Here is a 26,597-nt window from a genome sequence, read left to right on the forward strand (position 1 = left end):
TTATTCGCAGAACAGCGTATCGGCCCGATTGTACTTTACTGAGGGCTTAGTATGTGGGTTTTCGTGTACTGCACAGTTACTGATGTGTTATATAGGCCCAGACTATCCGGCTGTACACGGCTGCAACAATGAAACAAGTGTGATAAAACTTTTATACCTATAATCTCAACACAAATACTAGCTTTCTCTCTTTATCTCTTTCTGCATTTTTCTCTTCTCTATTTTCTGTTTCATTTCATACACATTTTTCGACACGACACGATACAAATATCTAGTAAACGGGAGATGGTTGATGGAGCATCTGGTGGTTGTTACTGCGTATATCTTGCCGATTTAGATATAATAATACTGTACCGTTAAAACGTTATACCTGGAATTGAAACGGCCGGGTATTTTACTACTACTACTATTACTACTATTACTACACATCATATGTGCCTATGTGTGTGTATATATAGTTAATAACATCCAGCAGTCGAGACAGTCGATTTATCATCTGTCAAGGTTGACGATTGTATGATGGATAAACATTGTAACCTTGGATGTATATACTCATGAGAATTAATGTTCGTGTCTGGAGATCAAGCGAATAATTCTTAAACCAACAAAATTTATTTTATATTTTTCTTTACGAAAAAATTTTTTGCTAATAATTATTATAATTAAATGCAAAACAAATTGAATTCATAAAAAAAAAATAAAAAATTTTTATAAAATGAACTACAATCAGTAAAACAGCATATAAAACCAGAAAAAAAAAATTTGACGTTTACAAATATCGGTGTAAAATAAATTTCACTATAAAAAATTTAAAAAATTGCTCTTTGAAATGTCAAAATGTCTTCAATTAACTCTTCGACGCTTCATTACTACTTTACACAGTAATTTCTTAAGTTTATTTGTTTTCGCGTACACAGAAAATATTCTTGAGTAAAGAAAATATTTTGGAAAACTAACGATTTCAGGAACAAAGCCAAGTTTTTTTTGAGCTAAAAGAATTTGTCTTGATCAGACGATATTTCTACTTTGAGGTTTTCAAAATAATTTTTTTGAGTCAAGAATATTTACTTGAAGCCGATAATTTTTTTTGTGTGTGTATAGAATGATAAATAATTTTTTTGTCCGGTAAATCTACGTTTCGGTTTATATCGGTTTAGGTCAATGAATAAATAGTTTAAGTGGAATGCAGAATTTTAAAAGCAATTGTGGTGCCGTAAACATACCACAGATTCACCGTGACTGTGAAATAACTGTATCGTGAAATCGTGAGGGAACTTGAATAACGCTATACAGTTAAATCACAATCTTATTGCTCTTCTTCACTTTATCCTCTCCATTATATACTTATACGTATAAAGTATATTTAAGTGTATATATATCTATATATAAATAAGCTTTTCCTTCTTCCGTTTTATTCCCTTTCCATAACATTTACTTACCTATTACGATTATTATTATTACTATATACGGTGGGATATACCGGTCGGCATGAGATAGCGCAAACGAACAAGCGATTTATATTCACCCGGTGTTTATGAGGCGCTTCCATGTGAAAATGTATGAATATATATCTATATATAAAGTGTCAGAAAGTATGTGTGTATGTGTATTATTATAAAAGTGAAATTCCGTGTTACGAGGATATAACACAAAGAAAAATGAGTGAACGTTAATTTATGAGTATTGATTATAGTTTTTAAGCCTACTCATATTTAATTAATTCAAAGTGTTAATAAACGGTGCTATAATTTTTTATTTTATCAATTAAACTTTGTAGAAAGTCGATCAATTTTTTACTAACTGAGAGTATTTAAATTCTTTAAAATTAAATCCTTTGAAATACGATGCGAAAAAAATAATCCGCGACTATCGATTCAACTTTTATGTAAAGTTATTAATACCGGGAAATAATTATTCATAGTCATAGTACTATACAAGTACGATAAATTTATCTTTTACCGGTTTTCGAGGTGATTGACACCTTATTCATAAAACACATACATCAATTTATTTTAAACTTGGATGTATTCGTTTATATTTTTAAAATATGAGATTACCATTTAACAAAGTTTAACAATTTTAGCTCAATGCTCCTCGAAAAATATCACCCGTATATTTTGCTTTCAGTTTATTTAAATCAAGCAAAAAAAAAATTAAATCTAGATAACTTTTTTTTCGGATTAATTGTAATTTTAAAAAGTTTAATGATTCATGAAATGGTTCAAGAGATTTTTCAAGTATCAAATAACGTAAAAAAATATTTTTAATAGGCGATGGATGTACGATGCTAAATAAAATCGATGATATTAAAGCAAAGCAGAGACCAAGTTAAATTATCTTGAGGATCGTGCTCGCTTCACTTTCAACTACTCAGTTTAGATGGTAGACGCGCCTCAACTATACAGACTCTCAGTAGCAGGAGCAGCAGCAGCAGGCACCAAGCCACACAAACTCTCAGATGCTCAGAGCTGCTAACAGAACCAGCAGTCAAGTAGAACTTTAACTCCCGACCTCGGATAATTCGAATCGACGGCGATAACTGACTCACAAACAAGTAGAGAAGATAGCTTAAGCCAAAGAGACTGAGAGAGATAGATAAAGTAAACGACAAGAACTGAAATAGATCCGTGTAACTATTTAACTATGTAACTATATGAATCGCAAGTAGATATACATGTATATTTAACAGAGATAGTATAGAGATACGTCAGCTTTCAACGTTTACTACAAATTGAGTATGAAGCATGAGGGAGTCTCACTACTTCGCAACTCAATGCATCAGCGTTTAAATCCTAAGGAGTAATGAGAACAAGACACAAATTTACTGGTTTCTTTTTTCTCTTTTTTTTCATTCTTTACTACATTACTTTGATTTATTTTTTTCAACAAGTTCGGGAGAAGCCAGAGTATCAGAGAAAGAAAGTGAAAGAAAGAGATAAAAATGTAGATGAAGAGAATGTGTAAGGGTGATGAGGAATGCCAAGGCAGTATTGAAGTAAGTACCTACCTCAAGCGGTCGTGCTTGTGGTTCACGCGACGCTCTGTATAATTAGATCAGGGACCGGGAGCATCGGCGTGTCATGCATATTCCATGAGATAGGAGGTCTGTCTGACGATAGAAATGCTAAAGTCGCGCTTTGCTCTCAGCAAAAATGACTTATCGATAAAACCCATTTACTTTCATACCAGCAATACAAATGTAATAATCCTTTATTACAATTATATAACAAAATAAAATATAATAATTATAGATCCAAGACCAATATCCACACGAAATTTTCATCCTGACTTTTTCATCAGCCGAGCGAATATAAGACGATAAAACGAACTGACGTCTGTTGCTCCCAGCAACATATTGCAACAGCTTTATCTCTCTTTAACATTATATACCCTATTTTCTCTTTCGTCCTGGGCTTCTCGTCGCCGTCGTCGTCGTCGTCGTCGTTGTACCCAACGCCATCGCCATCCACATCCTTATTTTCATCGTACATTGTCGTCGTCTTGGGTTATACAGTCCGTACATTCTTCTCGAAAACCCGTTAGACATCCATATGGAAACATATAACGACAGTTCGATGACACTCAAGTATCGTTTAGAACGTGAGCTGACTTTAAAGATGTTTTTAAAAAATATTTACACAAAAATAATTGCACAGGGAGTTTAGCAAAAAATAAGTTTAAATAGATGATAAACATTTAGTTGTTTATACAGACATCCGGGTTTGCTCGTCAATAGACGAGTAGAAGGATGTGACAGTGACAAGTATAATCAATCGTAGGAAGCAGCAGACCGCAAGCCACCGTCACCGCCAATGCCACCACCTTAGGGGACACATCGGTAACCGACCGGTTGTCGCATGGCTAATTAATTTGCCGCGTAACGTAATTACTCGCTCGCTGTGCTTCTCTCAGTGCGTCACACAACTAAACTGAGACGTCTCCTGAGAGACTCGTGGGAATCATTCCCTTGTTCTCGTCTCAGATTTAACATCCGTCGAGTTAACATTGTAAATATACATACGTGTATACATATCAATGTGCACTACTGCTTTCAGTGAATTACTTAACAATATATTGAAGAAAAAAAATTTTATTGCTTTGATTTTTTCGTTGAATAAAATTTTTTAGTTTAGTAGTTATTTAGAGTTCCGCAAGTTGAGACTATAGTCAATTGATTCTTTGTTAAAAGCCTCAATGACTCAAAGTGTCTCTTGGTTTCTAATGAGTGTGGAAATAGTGAGTAAATTAGAGAACAATGTAATCGTATCCAATCTATGCACGCTACTATGGCTTGCATTGGTACTCGTATTGCTGCTCCAACTATAGCTATAGTTATACCTATAGCTACTGTTACTGGTATATACTAGTACTTCTGCAGATGTCTGTGCTAGTGAGCTAGAATTGTGGAAAGCCGGTTTACTTGTATTTGCGGTACACAGGATTCACCACTACTACTACCACCATCACCACCGACAGTACCACTATTACTATTACTATTACTATTACTACGACTACTACTACTAGTGCCGCTACCATCATGTAGATATTCGAGATCGTGGATAACCTGATATCTCGCAATCCAGCCACTATCCGTTCTATCCAATAGTATACATATATATATAGATATATATTTATATATGTACACGTGATACGAGGATACGACTGACCGAATACGATGCATTGATTTGAGATAACCGCGATTGCCTTGTTTTAATTTATTGAAAAATACTTTGTAAATATATTTAATTAATAAAACTTTTAATCTTGCTCCGTTTAAATTTATGTACTAAAGGTATTTAAGTACTTAAATCAAAAGCGAGATTCAAGTGTAGTAATATGATGAATAAACATAAATAATTGTTTTGAAAGTTTAGCGGTGAATGAAATTACAAAAATAAAATGTTTAAAAAAAAATTTTAATGACTTTTTGACCCTTTGAGTATGCATATATAAAAGTTAAAAAAAATGTAAAATAAAATTAATTATAAGAATAAATGTATGAGGAGAGATTGTGATATTTAATAACACAGTGTCAGAGAGTAAAATATGGAAGTATAAATTTTTTTTTTATTTTACTTTTTTTTACTTTAGACTCTTTACTTCTTTTCCAACAATCCTTTTCTCTTGTCTACGTTCCACTTTATTTTCCTTTAATCAACGTTACTTGCAGAAGAGCTACTTTTTTTTTATTTTCCTTCTTTTTTTTAAACTAATCCAATTACAAGTACTTTATTTATTGTTACCTTTTGTCATTTTATAATATAAATATTATTTTTGTTAATAAAGACAAATATGTTTTTATTTTATAGTTGTTCTTTTAAGAGCTATAAAACTTTGGTACATAAACAGAACTTTGATATAGTTAAACTATTAAATAGCAATAAATAATGATATAAAAACATAAAACGATAGACAATTGTGTAAGTTAAATGATATGACGTTAAATTCAGTCAGGGACGATCGTAAAATCAAATTGACCAATTCGCCTCGGGGAAGGGCTAATTTACTAACTAGCCTGTGTAGAATAATATCTCTCTCTCATTCATTTTTATTGTGCATATATACATATATATGTACATGTATACAAACAGTTGTGTAGACATAAATCCGACAAAGTTATACTAAACTATCTGATGCATCGTAAACATCGTTAAGTCAATCATCCTGTTTACCTCAATTACATGTTATATACTTTAAATCCATCATATAATTTGAATATTAACTGCTCGTGTTTCCAATTTATACCAAGTTATATAATAATAATTAACAAAATGTATTATCTGCATAAATTTATTTAAGTATGATAAAATGTTGAGTAAGTATTAAAGTTTTTCACGAAAGTATAACATCAAAAAATAAAGTAACAAAGGAATGTATGGAATAAAAATATAATAAAAAAGATTTAAAGAAGAAAAATTGATGAAAATCGTTTGGACGACAGTTCTAGTGAATGATCTAACTTTAACGGAAAGTTTCCTGGGGAAGTTTGGCTAGCTCAATATAACCGGACTGTGCGAAGAGGATTACTGTACTGTAAAAAAGAAAAAAGAGATGAGAAAAATAGATAGATAAAGATGAAAAAGTGGGTAGTGTAGGGAGAGTTGAGGTAGGCAGAACTAATTTCACTAGCCCAATATCACGGCTAAATACGTGAGAGGATCTAATATAAGTTTAGTTTGCTGATGAGTGAGTGTGTGTGTGTGGGTCTGTTGTACCCATGAGATTTATCTGTAATTCCCCATTGGGTTTTCAGTATACTCTATAAGTTTACTGGGGGTTTAATCAACGTCTTTTAAAATATTTTTGCGGTCTTTTTAAAAAATAAATTCTGTAAGTACATTGAAAGTTTTTTTAATTAAATAGAAGAGATTTAGTAAATTTATTTAATGTCAATATTAAAATTTTTTTTTATTGTTACTTTTAATATTTATTTAATATTTGAGTAGACAGGTTAAAAAATAGAATAAAAAAGCTCGTGCGCGTGGATAGAATTCTGAGTAGCATTGAATAATCCAACGATTGTCGTGCAATAAATTCATAGAGAATGAAAGCTTGATTAAAATAATAATAATAATAATAATAATAATAATAATAATAATAATAATAATAATAATAATAATAATAATAATAATAATAGTAATAGTAATAATAATCGTAGTATGTTGCACACTAGCCTCATGCTCTGCAGCAGGGCAGAAGCTTGCAGCATAAGCACTAGCAGTAGCAAATAGATGTTGGGTCATGGACACATATATATACATATATAGATATATAGAGGCGTACAGACACAAGCACATTAACACGGTCGATCGGTCGAAGCGCGAACGTGCTTCTCTCTAGCAGTAGACGTAATTAAAATTCTCCCACGACAACTCTTGCTCTCTCGGCGTGTATACAACGAGTCACCAAGTCGAGGGCGAAGGACGACGACAACTACTACACTACTACTAACACTGTGACTACTCTACTTCTCTACTTCTGCTTCTACTTCTACTACTATTGCTACTACTACTACAATGACATTTTCACGATTCAAGAGGAAACTCAACTGAGAGAAATTTCCAAGGAGAATTGAACTCGGAAGCCAGTGCACACGGATAACAATTGCATTACAAGAGGGTAAGGAAATCGACTATACAGCATCAAAAGAAGAAAAGCTTCTCACGATAATAGTGGTCCTTTGATAAATAAGATATCTATTATAATACATACTTTATATTAATATATTTTTATATTATTCTTTATGTCTCACAATAGATGATAAAAATTTTCCAAGAAAATAAATAAGATCCTAATTAAAATAAATTAATAGCCTTAATTATTTCAAGTGTCTCAAGTTTATTCTGTTACAAATCACAAGAATGCTTACTTTAATTATCAATAGCAGCTTTAGTAATTTTTTATTCATAAAAAGATTATTTATCTTCACGTAATTATAATTCAATTTAATAATTAATTAACCGAGATGAACTTAAATACTGGGTAAATAAAATTAGTGGATAATTTTTAAAAAAATATAACGATATATATTCATGCACGATTATAATATATGTTTAACTAAGAAGGAAAACGAGCGTGTGACATTACAAGATGTACGAGAAATAATTCTTGGAGAAAAGACAATATTTACAATGTCTCAGTATGTTAAAAGTAACTTTTGGAATATATGTATATAAATTTATGTGTAATGACGACAAGGACACGTTTAGTGTAGGGCGTAGGGGCAAGTATAGCGAAACTATGCTATGACGACAAGGAGGATGATGCGCGTGGTCTATTCGGAGATTTTGTGCGCTGCTGCAGTCGACGTTTACCCATCCAATTTACACGTGTGTGAGATGAGTAGAATGAGCTGGAGCGGGCGCCGGTTAATTATGAATAAAGCGGCTTCACGAACTTGGTGGCTGGGTTGATAAAGTGCCACGTTACCTCAAAGCAAGAGCAACTGAGAAAGGGAGAGAGACAAAGAGAGGACGAAAATGAATTGTCGACAGGTGGAGGATGCGCGCGAGAATTAGAAGAAAATGACTAAGAAGATGCTCGTGATGGTGAAAAAATAGAGAATTAAAAATCAACTTTTGAATAAAAATAAACGTTTAAAAAAAATTTTTAAAGTTTAAAAGACGATGAATATTGAAAGAAGAATAAAAAGAGTTTATGATAATTTAATAATTCAGCAAATTGTCCACAAACTTTTTCATTTTATTCATTTCTACATATCATGAAAATTTAAATTAATTATTATTATTCAAATTCATTTATCACCGCTAGCTTTTTTTTTTTTTAATTTTTATTTAATGAATATTTAATTCCTTTTAAAGTACATGACTTTAATTATTCACGAGTGTATTATTTAACATTCAAATCCACAGTGAGTATTGATGTAAACATTTATACGACTAATTGTTTAAAATTATATCCATTAAACATGCTAATATTATTCCCAATTAATACTGCCATCATTATTATTATTATCATCATCACAATAACATAAATCAAAATATTAACAATAGAATTTTATTTTAAAATTTTAAAATACCAAAAGTTTACAATCCATTTAAACACACAAACCATTTCACATAGATGAAAAAGAGGCCAAAAAAATCTCTGATATAAAATCCTCTCAATTCTGCTCAGATAAGTTGACAAAAAAATTTTCTTCATACATTTCCTTAACTATCATTTGCTAATTAAATATCACCGAATTACTGATACTTAGAAATAGACAATCAGTTTATTAAAAAATAATTCCACACTTTCAAATTGATTGGATCATATTTCTAGACGTATATTCATATATATTCATACATTTTAAAAGTTTTATTTGAACGTAAATGTAAATATTTATTCCATAAAATGCTCAAGGGACTTTAAAATTGCATTGTTCCATCGTAACGATGTATGTATATATAAATATATATATAGATAAAAATATGTAATACTTATTCAGTTGCACATTGTTGTTTTCTCTTTTGCTCTTTAGCTTTAGCTCATGTGTCCCCTAGAGGTATGGGATATTAAATTTCGCAGCAGTTTGCATGGTGCAGTCGATATGACCGCGCGTGCTTATCGCATCCGTTGTAAATATGTTTTCTATGTATAAATCCATGTATGTATACATGTATAGAGCCCTACTACCATCCTTTGTATATGCATAGTGTAATGTGTAGCATGTATGTAGAGAAAGTACTTTGTATAGGCAGTATGTAGCTAGGGTATATTCAAAGCCACCGTATGCGGTGGTTATTTTGGAGTAAACTCAACCAAGCTAAGGTATTCACGGAAGTCGCTTTGGGTGCGAGAAGTCGAGTAGTGGCGATGAAGTAAAGTTGGGTCGACGCCACGTTTGGGAGTGTGAGCTACTAACTCGTCGCAATAAATCCTACAACTAACCACTACTATTAACAAACTTGCTTTTTTTTTTTTTTTTTTTTTTATTCAAAAGTTCAAAATATGTTTTGAATGTATTTATTTTTTATTTTAGAGTCTATCGTCGAGTTTATAAACTGCTGTAGTATTTTATACTCAAAATATTTAAACCAAAGATCAAAGTTTTAACACAAAATATAATTTAAAATGAAAATTTTATTTAAATATTTGAATTTATTTGATGTTTTCAATAACGTGGAGAAAAGGAGGATTTAAGTTACATTTGAAAATAATGCGGGTGAATCAAGAGGGCAAAATTTAAGTGAAATTCAAACGGCTATCTAAATATTCCTCTAGTAAACATCTCTATGAAACGCGAGAATGTTATAAAATGTAACTAACGTGAATTTCTCATTTCCGTTACATAAAAAGTTTAAAAAAATGATAATTTACAGATAGAATAATTTTCGTTCTCTAGAGATTTGTAGAAAATAAATGGGAGAAAATGATTATCATTATTATTTTTTTTCTATCTGGATTAGCGGTAATAAATTATATTAAATTATTACAAGCATGTATTTAAAGTTCGATTGGTTATATTGGGGTCGGTGGAAACACACGTGACGACTTATTATTAAATCATCGCGTAATTAGGTGACTGCAGCATATCCCAGAGAGTTACAACGAGGTTTGATAGAGAGAGAGAAAGCTACTGAGTTTCCTCTTACTCTTGCTATCTCGTTCTTCGATCCTATTTCATCGCATTATATACATATACATCCATCCTCTTTCTTGCTCCCCATGTTCTCTACACACTCGACCCTACAGCATGTGGAAACGACACAATTTGCCCCAGCTTAATTACGTTCCGAGTATCGCAAGCTCGTTCGCTCTCTGGGAGCTCGGCCATTTTGCCAGACAACCATGTGAACATTTGCTACCGAATAATTTTTCTTAATCATACACAATTAATATCCGCTTTTATTAAAATAAATATTAAGTCAAAAAAATTCTCAACGGACAGTATAAAAAAATAAAATAAAAAAAGTTTTAATAACCTGGGTATGTGTGTACAGATTCGAGCAATAAAAATATTAATATTTAAATGGGGATTTGAAAGCGTCAGTGGAAACACGTGTGTTCCATTTATGAAAATACTCATATGCACATTGCGTAACATGTATATGTTGGGCTGACTGTCAAGGGAAGAGATACTGGTAATAAATGTCCTGTGGATGAATTCACGCGCTTGCTTTAGCCGGCTCTTGTACTCCACCTTGTCCTCTATTATTCTCTCTATATACATATTATTTATCTGTCAACTCTAAACTACAAATTATATGCATCTACTTACTTACTATCCAACTACAAGTCCAAGTTTGGCAAATAAATCACAAAACTAACCGTACAAATAAATTACTTGTTAATATTCAATTATTAAAGGAAAGATAAATTTTTAATAAAAGTACTGCGATTTGACAGAATGATAAAAAGTTTTTTCTGTCATTTATCCTTATAAGTTTAAATAGTGGTAAAGACAGTTATAGAAAATGTGTCAGTACATACAATAAGACGCGGGTTTTGCTTTGAACCTCGAGGAGGAATTCTTTCATACAATATTATAAAAATCGATAACATGTGTTTACTTTCATGACTACAGCTGTGCTTTTACTTTTTGCGTATTTATACATTCATATTTTTTCTTTTTTTTTCATCATTACTTTTTGATATTTTGTGTAAAAAAAAAAAAGTGCATAAATTTCTTGTCAAAATCAATTTTTTTCCAAGAATAACAGAATATGTTTATCAAAAATTTAGTAATTAAAGCAAGATGTATTTATTTTATAATTAAAAAATAAAAATTAAATCTTGATCCTCGTGATAAAATTAACAAAACAAAATAATTGCAATTAATAATATGAAAATAATTAAATAGCTGTATCGTGATTGACGTGTTGATAAATCCGTCGATTTAACAAGCGTGAAAATGACCTGACATGACACACATACACAATCACAACCATGAACATTAATATATATGCACATATATCGGCATGTTACGAAAATTTGTATGTATAGTGATATCCATATACTTAAATGTATGTACTCAGAGCAAGTGAGATAATTAAATAGGATAAAGTTAGCACGATAAACGGTTGGACAATGAGAAATGATAATAACATATATGGCGATGAATCGATTGCATATGTATGTTCCTATAAGATTCATGAAACAAAGCACACTCGGAGTGCGCCCTATTCCGGTATTGATTTCACATCGAGGGTCATGCCCGGATAATGCCTCGTCTCTGTCCCTCCTACAGCCTTTTCAACCAACTCAACTCAACTCAACTCACCCTCCCTCCCAAACAACCTTCTACCCTCCTATCCTCACACACCACCACCTACTCACACCACACAATCCTACTCTACACCATACCATACCATACCATACCATACCATACCATACACTACACAACTTCTAGCTGGTCCCCTTGCAGGTTCCTATTGCTAGTATTATTACCCCTTATACAAAAGCATCATATATATATATATATATATATATATATATATATATATATATATATATATATATATATACGAGCCTCGACAGTTGACACGAAGCTACGAAGCGTGCGTAATTCGCGTCTCGCTGTATTCAGCCACGTAAATGATCGATCACTTTGCTTGCAATCCAACTAACATAACTATACAATATATTACAGTAGGTTTATATAATATGTGTATATCAAACACATAATTCCATGTCAATTACAATCGCACATAATCTATCGATATTAACGGTAATAAAAATTTGTTAAATAAATAATAAGTTTAATAGGTCGTTTTTGTAGAGTAAAAAATTAAATGAATAAATCTAGTGTATTGAAGTAATAAAATAGGGAAAAATTAATTAAATGGATGAGATAATGGGTTGAGAGTGTGGGAGAATGAAAAAAAGATAAAATATTGGAAAATATTTTTCATTTATTGCTCTTATTACACTAAAACTTTAGTATGGAGTAATATAAGAGGGATATAAAGAGACGGTTAAAGTAGGTACTTGCGGAGACTGGTGGACTATGCGGAACCCGCGCGTGTGGCCACGAGTAATTAACTTCAAGTGGCTAATTAATATCAACGCCCGAGTGCTTTTCTCTCTCGTCGAAAGACCTTCCCCTTGGCCTCCTCGTTCATTCTTTTACATACTTTACTAGCTAATGTGTTATTCGATATTTTTTCCTCAATTTAGTATTATTAAATATTTAATAATGGATACCACATATTTTAGTATATACTAAAAACACTCAACACTCGTTATTAACATTTAATATTTATTACAATTGTCAAAGATCATTTTTTTTTAAATATTCATTTCAAATAAATAATAAACGCAGTTTAAATTCAATTACTCACTATTATGATTAATTAATGATAAATGATTTCCTACATATACAAATACATCATTCAAATTTCAATCAATTAATTAATAATGACAATTGTAACAAAGAAATGGCGATGTATAAATTTATAAATGATAATAATTACCAACTGTCAATTGACACCTAGTAGATTGATTTGTCAATATAAATATTATATGTCGATAATAATGACTAACGAGGACTATTCTAGCCGTACATGTACACTAATGTTATTTCATTACATTATAGAAATTAGAATCTATATTGATCTGTCTATAGGCGCTACACTATAAAAAATTTGCGGAGTAAATCCCGACTTAATGCGAAGCGGATGACAGTTTTTTTATATAGTTAAACTTCTCGGAGTAAAATTTACTCCGGGTGGGAGTTTATTTCGATGAAGTGAATTCGGATTTAAATCCGTAATCACTCCGAATCCACCCCCAATTTTTTGCAGTGTAAAAATATAATACAAGCTGTATATAATGATCAGTTAAATATCTAATGTAAATAACGATCAATAATCATATAATCAACATACATAACTTATAAAATAAATGAATATATCAATTAATAAAAATAAATTCATATGTACCTGAAAAACGGAACGTTTTTCGCAGAACAAAAATTAAAAAAATTTATGTAATTGGAATACTCAAGGGGTAGTTTCGGGGATAAGGGGTGGCCTAAAATTTTCGGCTGACTTATTAACATTTACATGCGAAACATTTCTGAAGTCTAGTCATCCAGTAGACTTTTTATTTTCAAATTTTTTTTTTCATTGCGCGAAAAACGTTACGATCTTCAAGTACATAAATTTATTATATCTCTAAACATGAAAATAATAGTCGCGCCTGATATATTTAAATCTTTAGAAAGTAATAATTTTTGTGCATCCTTATTCTCGTTGTTAGTTGAGAGAATTTTCAGTTGCTAAATTATTGAGGGAACTGAATATTTTATCAAAACATGGTCAACAGAGATAGATTGCAAATGAGGCGGAGGATTATAAGAGTGGCAATTTTTTAGAACATTATCGCACGTAAGATAAGAGTGGAAAATAGTGTATATGAGAAATAACGGCTTACCTGGTGTCTGGCTGCGGGGTGTCGGGGGCGGGCTTGGGCTGTGCCAGTGTCTATTAGCCAGCCGTACTTATGGGGCGCATTTGCGCAACCTCCACTTCCGAACTACTTCGGCTACGTCTCTGCATTCTGTAGCAAAAAAAAAAAAAAAACAATTTAATGCACGTTACATATAAAAGCAAAAAGCTTATCATTATGACTATTATTACTTATAAAAAAAATTGTCGAGCCAAACTTTTTGGAATTATGGACTTATAGATTAAAAAATTAATTTACTTCGTTCTCGATTGCTGCTACGAATAATTAAACAGGATTGATATTTCAAACTTTTCAAAATAAATAATTTATTCAACAATAGTATGAATCATATTTGGTGACGTTTTAGTTCAGAGTACCTGAGCTATCATCGGGTCATAAATTAAAAATAACGATAATAACAATAATGAGACTTACAATTTATGAACAATTTAATTTGCTAATTGTTTGTTTAATTATTTATCATGAAAGGATTATACCGGAGCATTATTCCTATTTGAAAATTCAAAAGAGTTAATTTAATCGGCTTTAGGACTAACAACAATAATTTTATCATAAATGGTTATGAACTCTGAAAAGATCAAATTGTTCTTAATTTTAAAGGAAATACTTGACACTGACAAAGATTTAAAATGCAACTGAAAAATTAATTGTAGCCAGATAAAGTTAAATTTGTAAGTGGATGCAGAAGTTAGAAAAAATTTACGTACAGATGATTTCAGTTAAAAAATAAAAAGAACTTTATAAATAAATTATTTAACTGATAAATTTTATGTAAATGTCTTAATTTATAAGTTTTAAAGTTTTAATACTTAACTCGAAAGTACTTATTATATAACTATTTCCATTTGTTTAATTAAGAACGCGCTTAACAATTCTTCAAAGCATTTTAATGCCAACAATTAAAAATAAAACTGACAATTAATTGATCGTCGAAAAGGTTAAAAGTATTTTAACTCGACAATCACAAGAATATATTACAGTATATACTGAATTATAATATTTTACAATTTAAATCGTTACTGATTTGTAAAATTACTTTTCGAATAATTGAACTACGGAGAAACTTTAGTCTCGACATTACTACCAAACTGTTAACTTCAAAACTACTGGAATACTGCGAAAGTCATAACTTCCCGTACTTGATACAAAGGTATATCCCTTAAAATTTCAATTGTTTCTTATAATACCATTTACTTAAATCTGTTCTATTCAATTTTAATTATTTTAATTTAAAACCTTATACCTGAAGTTCGCAGCATTTTTCGACAACGAAAATGAAAAAAAATAAAATCATAAAAAAAGGTCGTCTTACTTTCTAGTTTTTTTTTAATATTGTTCATCACGACAACAAAAACGTGAAAAAAATCGCAGCCTCCCCCTGTGCTCCGGAACTACCCCTAAGACCTACCCTAAATTTATCGAAATTTATTTACCCCAGATCGGGGTCGTCTTACTCGCTGGATTTTTTTTTATATTGATCATTAAAACATAAAAAATTACGATAAACAACATAAAAAAAATCTTTTTGTTTTCGCGATGAACAATATTATTAGAAACTAGAAAGTAAGGTGACCTTTTTTTATGATTTTAGTTTTTTTCACTTTTGTTGTCGAAAAACGTTGCGAACTTCAGGTACATTGAAAACCCTTGGAGATGGAGACTCAGACCAATCACGGAAGAAACATAAAAAGTTTAAAACGAGGGTGATATGAACCTTAATAATTAGAGTTGCTACGAAGTAACCAGGGTAGTAATAATGTTGTAGTGCACAAGTTTTCCGTTGTTCAATTATTCAAATGCTGACTATACAAATTACTAGTTGGAATAATTACATGCACGTACATTGAAAATTGTTAACTATGTAGTAATATTAATACTTTTCAGAAGCTTATGATTTTTGTAGGCAATAAAATGATTGTTAGGGCGGAATAGGGCACTATCGAGTTCTTTTTTTCATCGTCTAGTTTTATAAATTTAAATTATATATTTTATATTGGTATAATGAGGCACCTAGAAAATATATTTAGGGAAAAAAAACTGTTTACCGGAGAATAAAATTTTTTATCAAAAATTCGCAAAATTTATTTCAGTCTAATTTGATATAAGAAATAAATTTGCGGAGTGAATGCGGATTAAATCCGGAGTGAATTTGGAGCGGATGATTGTCCATTTATTTAATCTTCTTGGAGTAAAATTTACTCTAAAAGGAAGTTTATTTTAATACTAAAACTCCGAATCGGAGTGATTGCGAATTTAAATAAAATCCGTAATCACTCCCGATTTTTACAGTAAAGGAAAAAATTTTTCAAAATGAAAATTACCCAAAAATGATCATGAATTATTTGAAACTAAATAAAAATAAATAGTGAACTCTGTTTAAAATTAATTACTCGCTTCGACACCTCATTGTGCCGTACTATCCTTTATATTTTCATTTAATAACAAATGCTGACTTTTTAATGACCAAGATAATTGAAAATGATAAACAAAAGTTTTCATTTACTTTAATGTAAATTAAATTTTTTTCTCGATAACTAAAGATTTCAAAAAACTTAAATTACAATTCTTAATTAATAAATTTTAGTTCCAATCAAATGACTAAATTAAATAATTTTGTTATTATTATTAAAACTCAGAGAAGTTTAACAAACAAAAATAAAATATAAAATTATTTTTGCCCTTAGTTTTATTTTCAACAGTAAACTTTTAGAATTAATATCTTCAACTCATTTATAAATTAATTTTCAATATCAATGAATTTTTCCAGTTAAATAAATAAGATATAATTAATAAATTTATTTCGATCAATGCGTAAAAATTATTACTTAATTTCTATTTATGTATTTATTAAGTTTAATATTTATTGGTAAAGTTGTTAAAGCTTTAAAGTACGTAATAAACATATAAAAAAGTTATAAAAACCAGCGAGTTATTCAGCAGTTTATCAGTCTGTCATATGTATATTACATAGTAAACCGCATATTATCGGAAAAAATCAAAAAAGTTGAGTATGTTTACGTTACATAAAAAGTAAATAAAAACAAAGTAAAATAAGATGAAAAATCGCGAGGGTGAAGAGAGCGAGCATTGGTATGCGAGCAGTGTGTCTGATTAAACGTCGATATGCGCTCCTATCCCGGGGACTAGCCAACTAAAAAGTAAAGGTATAGTAGTATAGACTGGTTGAAAAGTTGGGCGTCTTAAACTCACCCAGCCACCCACTTGCCACCCCATACTCGCTACTACTACTCTCTTCACTCCCTTTGCTCCCCTGACGGCGTAGTAGTCTCGCGCGTCGCATACTACCATACTATACACTAGCTCAACTCAACTCCTCTTCTCTTCTCTTCTTCTCTCTTCTCTTCTCTCCTCTTCTTTTACAATACGGCCCTTGCTCCCTCTCAGTAACAGAGAGCAAGTAGAGGCAAAAGTTTATATTGGATTTCATATTTAATGCAATACATCGCAGCCCGCGCTACTGCTGCCGGATAAATTATTTATGTCCGAGGGCTTGTGCAGTTTCGTCTGCAGTTTTCTTGTAACACGACAACTCTTCTCTCTTTTCCTGACGTATAATCTATTGTCTTAAAGTTTAACATGCAATCTTTATATAATTATAATTTGTTAAAATAATCCTTCACTTATGATTAAGTAAAAATAATATAATTTAAAAAAAAAATTTAAACTCATGCGAGGACGTTTTAAGGTCAGAGTATTGAAGGAGGTCGATCATGACTTGAATTTCTCATCATTTTACTCTCAGTATCTCTATCTTTGTTTACATCGTTCTTTGTTACTCCATTCAGTTCATCTCTCTCACTCTCTTCCTCAGAGATTATTATATTAAGGTCGTTCTACAAAGGCGAAGGCCTTGCCTTTAATATCTTCTACTGAGATATACCTAAGACAGGTTTAACCATCGTTTGGTAGTGTATATATGCCATGCCAGAGAGTAGTGTTACTCTGTGTGTTGTCCAACGATGAGCGGGTCTGAGTCGGTGCTCAGATGATGGGAATAAGCTCGTTTGTAAGGCTCTACCACTTATATTCTATATGTTACATTCTCAGATGTGCCAAGAAATAGCTCCGAAAGCAACGTCCAATTCCCAGTAGTCTTCAGTGATGAGTAAGATGTTGAAGAAAAATAGGAAAAAAATTTATGTTTTACGGAAATGGGTCAGGCCTTAGTTATTTTGACTCGAGAATTTCATGGTACTTTTTTTCTGTAACTTAAGATTAGAAAATATATTATTTTTTTTTAACGATGTTAAGTAACGCAGAAATTGATGGTACGTTAAGCGAGGGCATTATGTCAAAGTTAAAAGAAGAAGAGAGAATTAAAATGAGAGAGAGTTGCAGAGTGAATTCACACCGATAATGAACCACTGCCGGTAGTTCGACGGGCTTATGTACCAGTTCGTGCTAATTGCCGTACCTTCAGCTTCTCTGTCTCTTTCTCTCTCTCACTAACTCTCGAATTCTCTCTTCGTCAGTTGATTCCAAACCGGGAATTACTGAGAGTTATAGACCAGAAAGCAAATCGTAGGTACTCAAGTCAGTTCCTCCAGCATACTAAATACTTTCTATTCATTTGCTTTTTTTTTTTTTTTTTGTTTTGGACTATCAACTAAAATATAATAACCGAGAGGTAAAATAAAAATCCCCATATATATTTCATATTTTAAAAACGATCATCCACTTATTTTTCATTCATTCATTTCAAGGATTCAGTTTAAAAAAAAAAAATAAAAATATTCATAATAATTTAATTCATCAACCAGGTATATAATTCCCATGAGATTTAAGCAAAAAATGTTTTTTAAATTTTAATAAAATCCTATAGAATTACCGAGTTCTTATTTTGATATCATGAAATTAAAAAACAAGTTTCAAAGTTTAGAAATAATAAAATTGAAATTTTAAATGAGTTTTGAATTTAAATGATAAAATCGTTATTTTAATTTTATATTCATAAGGCTTTGATAAAAACATCAAAACCACCTTCAAAGTTTAAGATACAAGTTTAACTTTGTTACAAGTTATATTCCTAATTAACAGTAGGAATATTTTAAGGGAAACCACTAAATAAAACAATAATTAAAATATAAGAAAAAATTTTTCAATTAACAATAAATAATATTTTATTACACTTGATATGTAACGTCGAGTTATTAATTTGTAATAAAAAAATTTTAATATTTAAAAATTGATAATTATACGAAAGATATAAGTTGATGATAAAAACACTTATGATACACTAAACTGAATACCGATGACGCGAGTTGAGGATTTCTAAAACCGGTTTAACATCCTACCGAGCAGTATCCATACTATATATCAGTAGATAGAATAACTAACACAGCAATACTACATTAGTAAGAGTGTATTTGCCTGTTGGGAGTAGGATGATGATACACGCAACCACATTTCTGTATTTAATTTAATTCGTGTTTACCCACAACCGATGCAGACTACAAACATTTATAGACTTTCACTATCTATAAAACTATAAACACACAAATCAATAACACGAAAGAAAAATAATATTTCAACACCACAATTATAGTAATGGATAAATTTAAAAGTAAACATTTACAATAATAATAATTTTTGTGATTAAAGGAATTTTACGGTTTTTCTCTTTCTTAAAATGAATCAGTTAAAAGAGCTGTAAATCAATGATATACTTGGGACTACTTACGCAGTAAACATTCACTGATTAATTCTAAGAGAGCTAATCTGTTTAATTGACAAAAGTCTGATCGTCAAGTAGATTCACCATCAAAAATAATTATCCGAGGCTAGGGTAGAAGTACATACCGTTTTTTGCCATTTTAAGGCAACTTTTGGTCACTTTATTTTAATTAGAATAATTTGTAAAGTACGCAATGACATAATTAATGTCTTAAATGTGTTCGAAGATACTTTTATCACACTTTTACAATGGAGTTTTTAAAATACTTTTTCATTGATTAATATAAAGTATTAAAGATCCAAAAATGGAGCAGTGGCCATAAGACTTCTACCCTATATATATAAATTTAATAAAAAATCCTTTCAAATTATGATAGCAAGCTTGGAATACTTGTTTTGACATTATCATATAGAGAATTACCATAACCTTCATTAACATCATTCAAACGATCTACAGTAGAGTATACTTGCATCAACTTTACTGATGAGCCCAAGTATATTCGGGGCGAAACCGTATTTATAATATTAACATTTTTGAAAATTAAATTCTATTCAATTAACGTATGGTATTACAGTGATGTACATAAAGATCGGAACATTTTTTGCGAAACGGTAATGCAAAGTAAAAAATCTACTGGATCTAAAAATGTTTCGCACGTCAGCCGAAAATTGCAGACCATCCCAATTATATCTTAAGTTACCTTTAAAGTCAAATTACATAAATGTTTTTCATTTTCGTTGTGTGAAAAACATTCTGATCTTCAGGTACATATTACGGTGCGCATACAAAATAATGCGATTTAGCATTATTAAATCACATGTAATCACTCATTCGCAGTTATGATTCTAAAAAATATTTTGTCAATTAAACAGATGAGTAAAGCCGTAATTCCTTCAATCACAAATATAAAAAAGTCTGATCGTTAAGTAAATTAACCATTAAAAATAATAACAATATACAGTAAATATTGAAATAAAAATACGTACACAAGCTGTTGTAGTAGTAATTATCACAACACTAAGCTTTGTGATCAGTACATTTATTTATTGAAACGAAGCGACAACGAAGGATAAAGAGACATGTATATATATATACATATAAATATATAATACAACAACGCGGGCTCGAGGATTCAGAGATCATTAGCAAGTCTCGCTCAACTGCGAACTATCTCGCGCACACGGCGTCACGCTTGGTTTAATGCATCGCACGTTAGAAAAAAATAAAAATTTCCGACAGAGACAGAGTTTACAAAAAGAGAGACAGACAAATGATTATAATAATAATAACAAATGTATAGCTTATAAGGTAACACTGAAAATTTTCTCTCGTTATTAATGTCAAGTGTCAAGCTTACGTATTTCAATGCAAAACGATTCAATGAATTATTTTTAATTTAAAAAAATATGTCAATTAAATAGTAACGAGTTGAAAAATAATTTTAATTTACAAAGTATAACGGATTGTAGAGTAATTACTGACTTAATTTGTAATGAGTGTGAATGTAAACAATGAACTCAGGTGTTTAAGCATGTTAATGACCATGTCAAACATTAGAGATAACAATAGAGTGTATGTTGACTCTATATTTATGTTTGTATATTTTTTTGTGTCAGTATGTATGAATGTATGTAAGAATGTATACACACAGTGTAGAAAATGACTCAAGTTTAACGTCCGTATCATGAACGTATTATCGGTCATCGTATTGTGCGACTAGACTTTTAGCCAGTCAACATTCTCGACGGCTGCTGTAGAAGCTGCTGCAACATCTTCTGTTCTATCCTTGTTCTTGTCTTTGTCATTGTAAAATCTTTGTTACGATGAAAATGCTCGGAACATTCTCGTCGTAAGGATATTGGTGATCGATTTTTCACTCAATTCCATTGTAAAATTGCTCTTTTCATACAAATTGTCCTTTTAATCGTTTATTTTTTTACTTTGATTCTTTTAATAAAAAAAAAAAAAAAAAAAAAAAAAAAAAAAAAAAAAAAAAAAAAAAAAAAAAAAAAAATATTTATTTACAAGAACTTGATATTATTTTTTTTTAAACGTTTTCTGCAATTAAAATTTACTAATTAAAAATTAATTGAAGTGAAAAAAATTTGATGGTTGGTGTTGTAGATAAAAAGTTTAGTGAAGTAGAGTTTGAGTAAAATAAAAATAAATAATAAATTGATTTTTATTGCCAACTCATAAGTCAATATGTATAACAGGAGACAAGTGAGTTAGTGTATATACCCGTAAAAGTATCTCAATAAATCAATGAGAAGAGTGTGAGTTTACGAGCAAGTGTCTATATATTTATAGCTATATGTGATTACTATTATTATTATTATTGTTATTATATTATATACTGTGTAGGTGTCTTTGTCGTTGTTGTTGGATGAACATAGTCGATGTTATCCTATATAATCTACTCTCGATTTACTCGATAACAACATTTAATGCTCCAAGTTCGTTCTTGCTATTATACTAACTTATACTTATCTCATTTAGATTATATGCGTACAAGTTAACTTTTAGTAGGTGTGTCAAACTTAAATTTAAACTTTAACAGTTAATAAAACTTTGAATTTTCGTCCTTAAATATTTTAAAATATGATACATAATTAATGCCTGCTTAAACTCGTTATTACCGATAAAAAATTTATAAACTAGATTATAAAATTAAATAAACATAAATATTAAAATGAACATTTTTTTTTTTATGAAGAAATAATTTAATGCACAATAAATTTAACATTTTATTGAGGTTAAAAGATATGTTTTATATAAAGAATATTGCTAATAAAGTAGAAAGTAATAATTGGAGTCAGGTTATAAATTAAATGGGTCTAAAAAAAATAAAAAATTTCCGGTATTTTTAATCCAGTTCACTATAGTTTGGTGTGCTATAGAAAAAGTACTCGTCATAACGAGTTAATGGATGTACTACACGAGTTATCAGGTCTAGTCGTTGAGTTTTTTTATTTTTTTAAATTTTATTACGAATTAAAAAAAAGCACGTACAGATGGAAAAAAAAAATACTAACGTTGATGGAGCTGCAAACGCGATAGAAATGTCGAATTTTTTTATTCTTTTTACCTCTGTAATTTCAATTTTATCTTCGTAATTCGATAGAGCCTTTTCCCGCGGAGCCTCCGCCTGTGAATCGGAGTAACGTACAAAAAGTATGTTTAAATTCAATTTGAGTATATTAAGTATATATACATACATATATATATATATATATATATATATATATATATATATATTTGAAATTAATGATTTATTGAGTAGGTAAAAATAGAGTGTAATTAATGGTCAGTGTGAGAATATAACAACAACTAATTCAACAGTTGATTCTTTTGCTCATTAACTGATACTCGTTAATTGAATAATTAAACGATTGGTACGAGTCAGATATATGGCTCACACAGGTCCGGGTTAATTAATCTCTTGGAGTTTTTTTTTTAATGTATGTACTCTACACCGGTACACACAATTATTTATCGGGCATGTGACAATAATACAACGACTGTTAAACATATCACATTAATTATATAACCGTGTTCACACATTTTAAAATTTATTCGTCTAATTGTTGAGAAATGAAATTTTAAATAATGAATAAAAAGAATGACTTTTTTTTCTTTTTTAAATAAAAAAATTTAGCAGTGAAAACTTTTATAACTAGCGAATTTTTTGCATTTGCATTTCAATCTTGTCGTGCGCACAGCCAACACAAACTCTCGGAAATATAGTATAGTAACTGAGTATAGCTGAACCAAGTTTAAAATTAGACAAAAAAAGTTACGTTTTATTTATTTTAATAAAATTAATTATTTATTTTTTAATATTTAGTTTTAATATTTTTTTATAGAATTCCATCTTTTAATTTTATATCAATCAAGAAATTTACTTTTAAAAAAATATAATAATCATCTTAATTACGACTTGTTTGCAATTAATTATCATTCGTAAATACTTTACGTAATTAATAATAATTATCCGCTTTTCAATTAAAAAACTAAAATTAATTATGAGATAAAAATAGTAATAAATAAAATTAAAAAAAAAGTTGGATTGCTATGATTACCATTAGTGTAAGAAATTATTAACGTTAGTTACGATGTTTAGCTTTTAATACAAATAAAAAGCCTGTTAACTCTGAGAACGTAATAAATTTAGTCTCGGGTTGTACTCATTTTTACTGTTGCCGTGTACGCGATGTATGGGCAGAGTGTGTACTAGAGAGAGAAATAAATAAAGAAAGAAAGAGTATATATATGTATGCATGTATATATAGTATAGAGTATAGCGTGGAGGTTAGAAGAGTGTATGGTTGTGAGCCTCGCGATATATATCGACGTCGAGACGATTCCCCGGACGGCACACGATATTTATGTCAGCAGGCACACGGTCGCTCGCGTGTTCCAACCGGAAGTTATTTACTGGAGATGCAATGTTCCGTGATAGCGGGAAATCGTTCCCGATCCATTGGGAATTAAAATAAAAAAGGTCAAAAAAAATATCAAAGTATCCTACCCATGAACAACCATCAGTCTCGCGAGATTTAAAACAACAAGAGTATTAACTTTTTCATTAATTCCGTTACAAAACATCCAAGTGATGGATCCATTGATTTCGTACTCCTCGTGATTTTGTATTCTCAACAGGTGTATTGATTTAACAAAAATAAATTTTATTAATTAAATATAAATTACGTTAAATGTTTAAATTGAAATTTTTAAATTAATCACTCTTTTTATCGGGTTTATTTATTGGTAATTTAATATTTATTCTATCATTAATCATTCGGTATGTGGTTCGCAATAAATAATATGTTATAATAATTTAAATTGGCTTTTAGCCAGTTTAATTTTTCAAGTAATTACTTATATTTCAATAATGACGTCTGGTATATTTGTAATAAAAAATTTAAAAAATATTTAAATGACATTGACAATTTTAATATTGCCTTTATGAATATATATCAGGTGGGATCATTTGTATTTTTAAGAATGCGAATTATAAAAGAATACTATAGTATCTGGAAACACGCCAGTACGAATATAAGAAGAAGAGAATGAACGAATAGATCGTGATTTTTCTATCACAAAAATATTTCTCTTTTTATTTTTTTCTCCTTATATATAAAAGATAAAACGGGAAAAGAAGTTGAAGTAGACGTACAAGTTGGATGAATCGGGTTGTACCCTCATCTCGTCTTTCAAAATATTTCTTATTCCCTCGGTCTTTCTTCTCTCTCCAGCTTTATCACTTTCTTTTTTTATCTTACACGTCTTTCGGGCGCAAAACACTGAGGGGAAATATACATTCTCCAAGGGATGGTGCGAAATGAGCCCTGGCACGTGGCGAGAATAATATTAATCTCGTCTTTTCTCAGGAGCGGTAGTACCACCAGCAGCCAGCAAATGTCAGATATCTAAAGGTCTAGGTACTGCTTGAAACTTTCTCTGCTGTATACCGTTCTCTACTACTTTCCTCATCACTCACACATATCTCGTCTCTCTCCCTCCCTCTTTTTCATTCTCAGTGTTAGCAGTACAAGTTAAATATCCATGTGATCAGTCAATGTCTTGTGCGTGAATTAAGCCGATAAGTAAACGCATCCTGCTGCCAATAATCTTGTCGATATTCTCTCAAACTAACCAACAAATATATACTATCATAAATATTTTATTATATAATTTAATAATAATGATGACGATAATAAATTCAGTGCACGTATCTCATATATTTGCAGTATTATATAAAACATGTATGACCTTTTATGTCAAGTATTGACGACCTTTATATCAAGGAAATGAAGACAAATCTATAGACGACAAGTCTAACAGATATTCTCGTGATTGCTAGACTAGTATAGTAAGAATAAAAATTACGAGTAAAAAAAAGTAATGAAGTAGATCTTGAGAAACGATTTTAACGAACGTAACATTTTTTATAGCCACTTGAGCTTCAACGTGCTACAATTTGTAACATTTCTTCCATTTTTTTTATCAAGAGTCATTGCCATTAAATGTTGAAAAAAAAGAAAAAAGAAAAAAAAAACAAAAAATGAAGGAAAATTATTCATCGCATTTAGATTAGAGTATTAAACTTTTTACACTCGTATATATTTATATGAGAAAGTTTAAAACTTTTTGTTGTCTTAAAAAAATTTTCTATTTATTTTATTTTATTATTATAACTTTTTTTTTTGTTTAATTAAAGAATAAGTAAATAAATTAAGCATGATAATTAAATTGATGTATCTAGATCAGTGAGCATACAGGAAGTTTGAGTCGATTGAATTAAATAGAGTAAGAGAGGGAGGGAAGAAAAGGGAGGAGTAAGTCTGATAGAAGACAGTGTAGTAATCGATCGATGTTATAAAGTCGAGACCGCGGAGTCTTGGACTAATCAAACTTGGTATAGACTTCTGACCCGTCCATTCTTCGTCTCCTTCTTCATTTTCATCGTTATCTTTTTCTTGTTAAACTTGCTCTTCTACTTTGTTCTACGTTTCCTTTTCGAGCTCACTTCTACCATGCACTAGAATTTTATTTCCAGGTCACAGGATTCAAGGACGAATCGCTTTTCCTAAATCGAACGCTTCTTACCAACTACTACCGCAACCATTATTACGGTTATACCACTACCACTACTACTACTACCATCGTTTTTTTATTTTCACTTGGATGGTTATCAGGAAAATCCGAGGCAAATTCACTGGAACATCCATGACTAGCTCTCTGCTATCATTTTATCCAAATAAGACGATCGGGAATGGAAAAAAAAATAAAAAAAGGAAATAAAATTTTTAAATTTTCCATACTAACTTTTTTAACTTTACTTTAATAGTGTATTTACTCCTATATATCTTCTATAATTATTATATTTCTTGATTCAATGGTTAAAAAAAAAATAGTGCATAGTGAGCGGAATATTTTTCATTATTATCAAAGATGACAGAGAAAACGAATACGAACGAGTAGG

General features: G+C 30.3%; 1 protein-coding gene across 1 annotated transcript in view; it reads right to left on the reverse strand.

Moving 5' to 3' along the window:
* The window catches only part of LOC103573115 (serine-rich adhesin for platelets), a 111,174-nt gene that overhangs the window by 23,927 nt on the left and 60,650 nt on the right, over nt 1-26,597 (reverse strand). Inside the window, exon 3 of the mRNA XM_008552012.3 lies at nt 13,879-14,004. The gene's annotated coding sequence lies outside the window, so the exon portion shown is untranslated. The remainder of the gene's footprint in view (nt 1-13,878; nt 14,005-26,597) is intronic.

This window comes from Microplitis demolitor, chromosome 8 (assembly GCF_026212275.2).
Source record: "Microplitis demolitor isolate Queensland-Clemson2020A chromosome 8, iyMicDemo2.1a, whole genome shotgun sequence".
NCBI classification, from domain to species: domain Eukaryota; kingdom Metazoa; phylum Arthropoda; class Insecta; order Hymenoptera; family Braconidae; genus Microplitis; species Microplitis demolitor.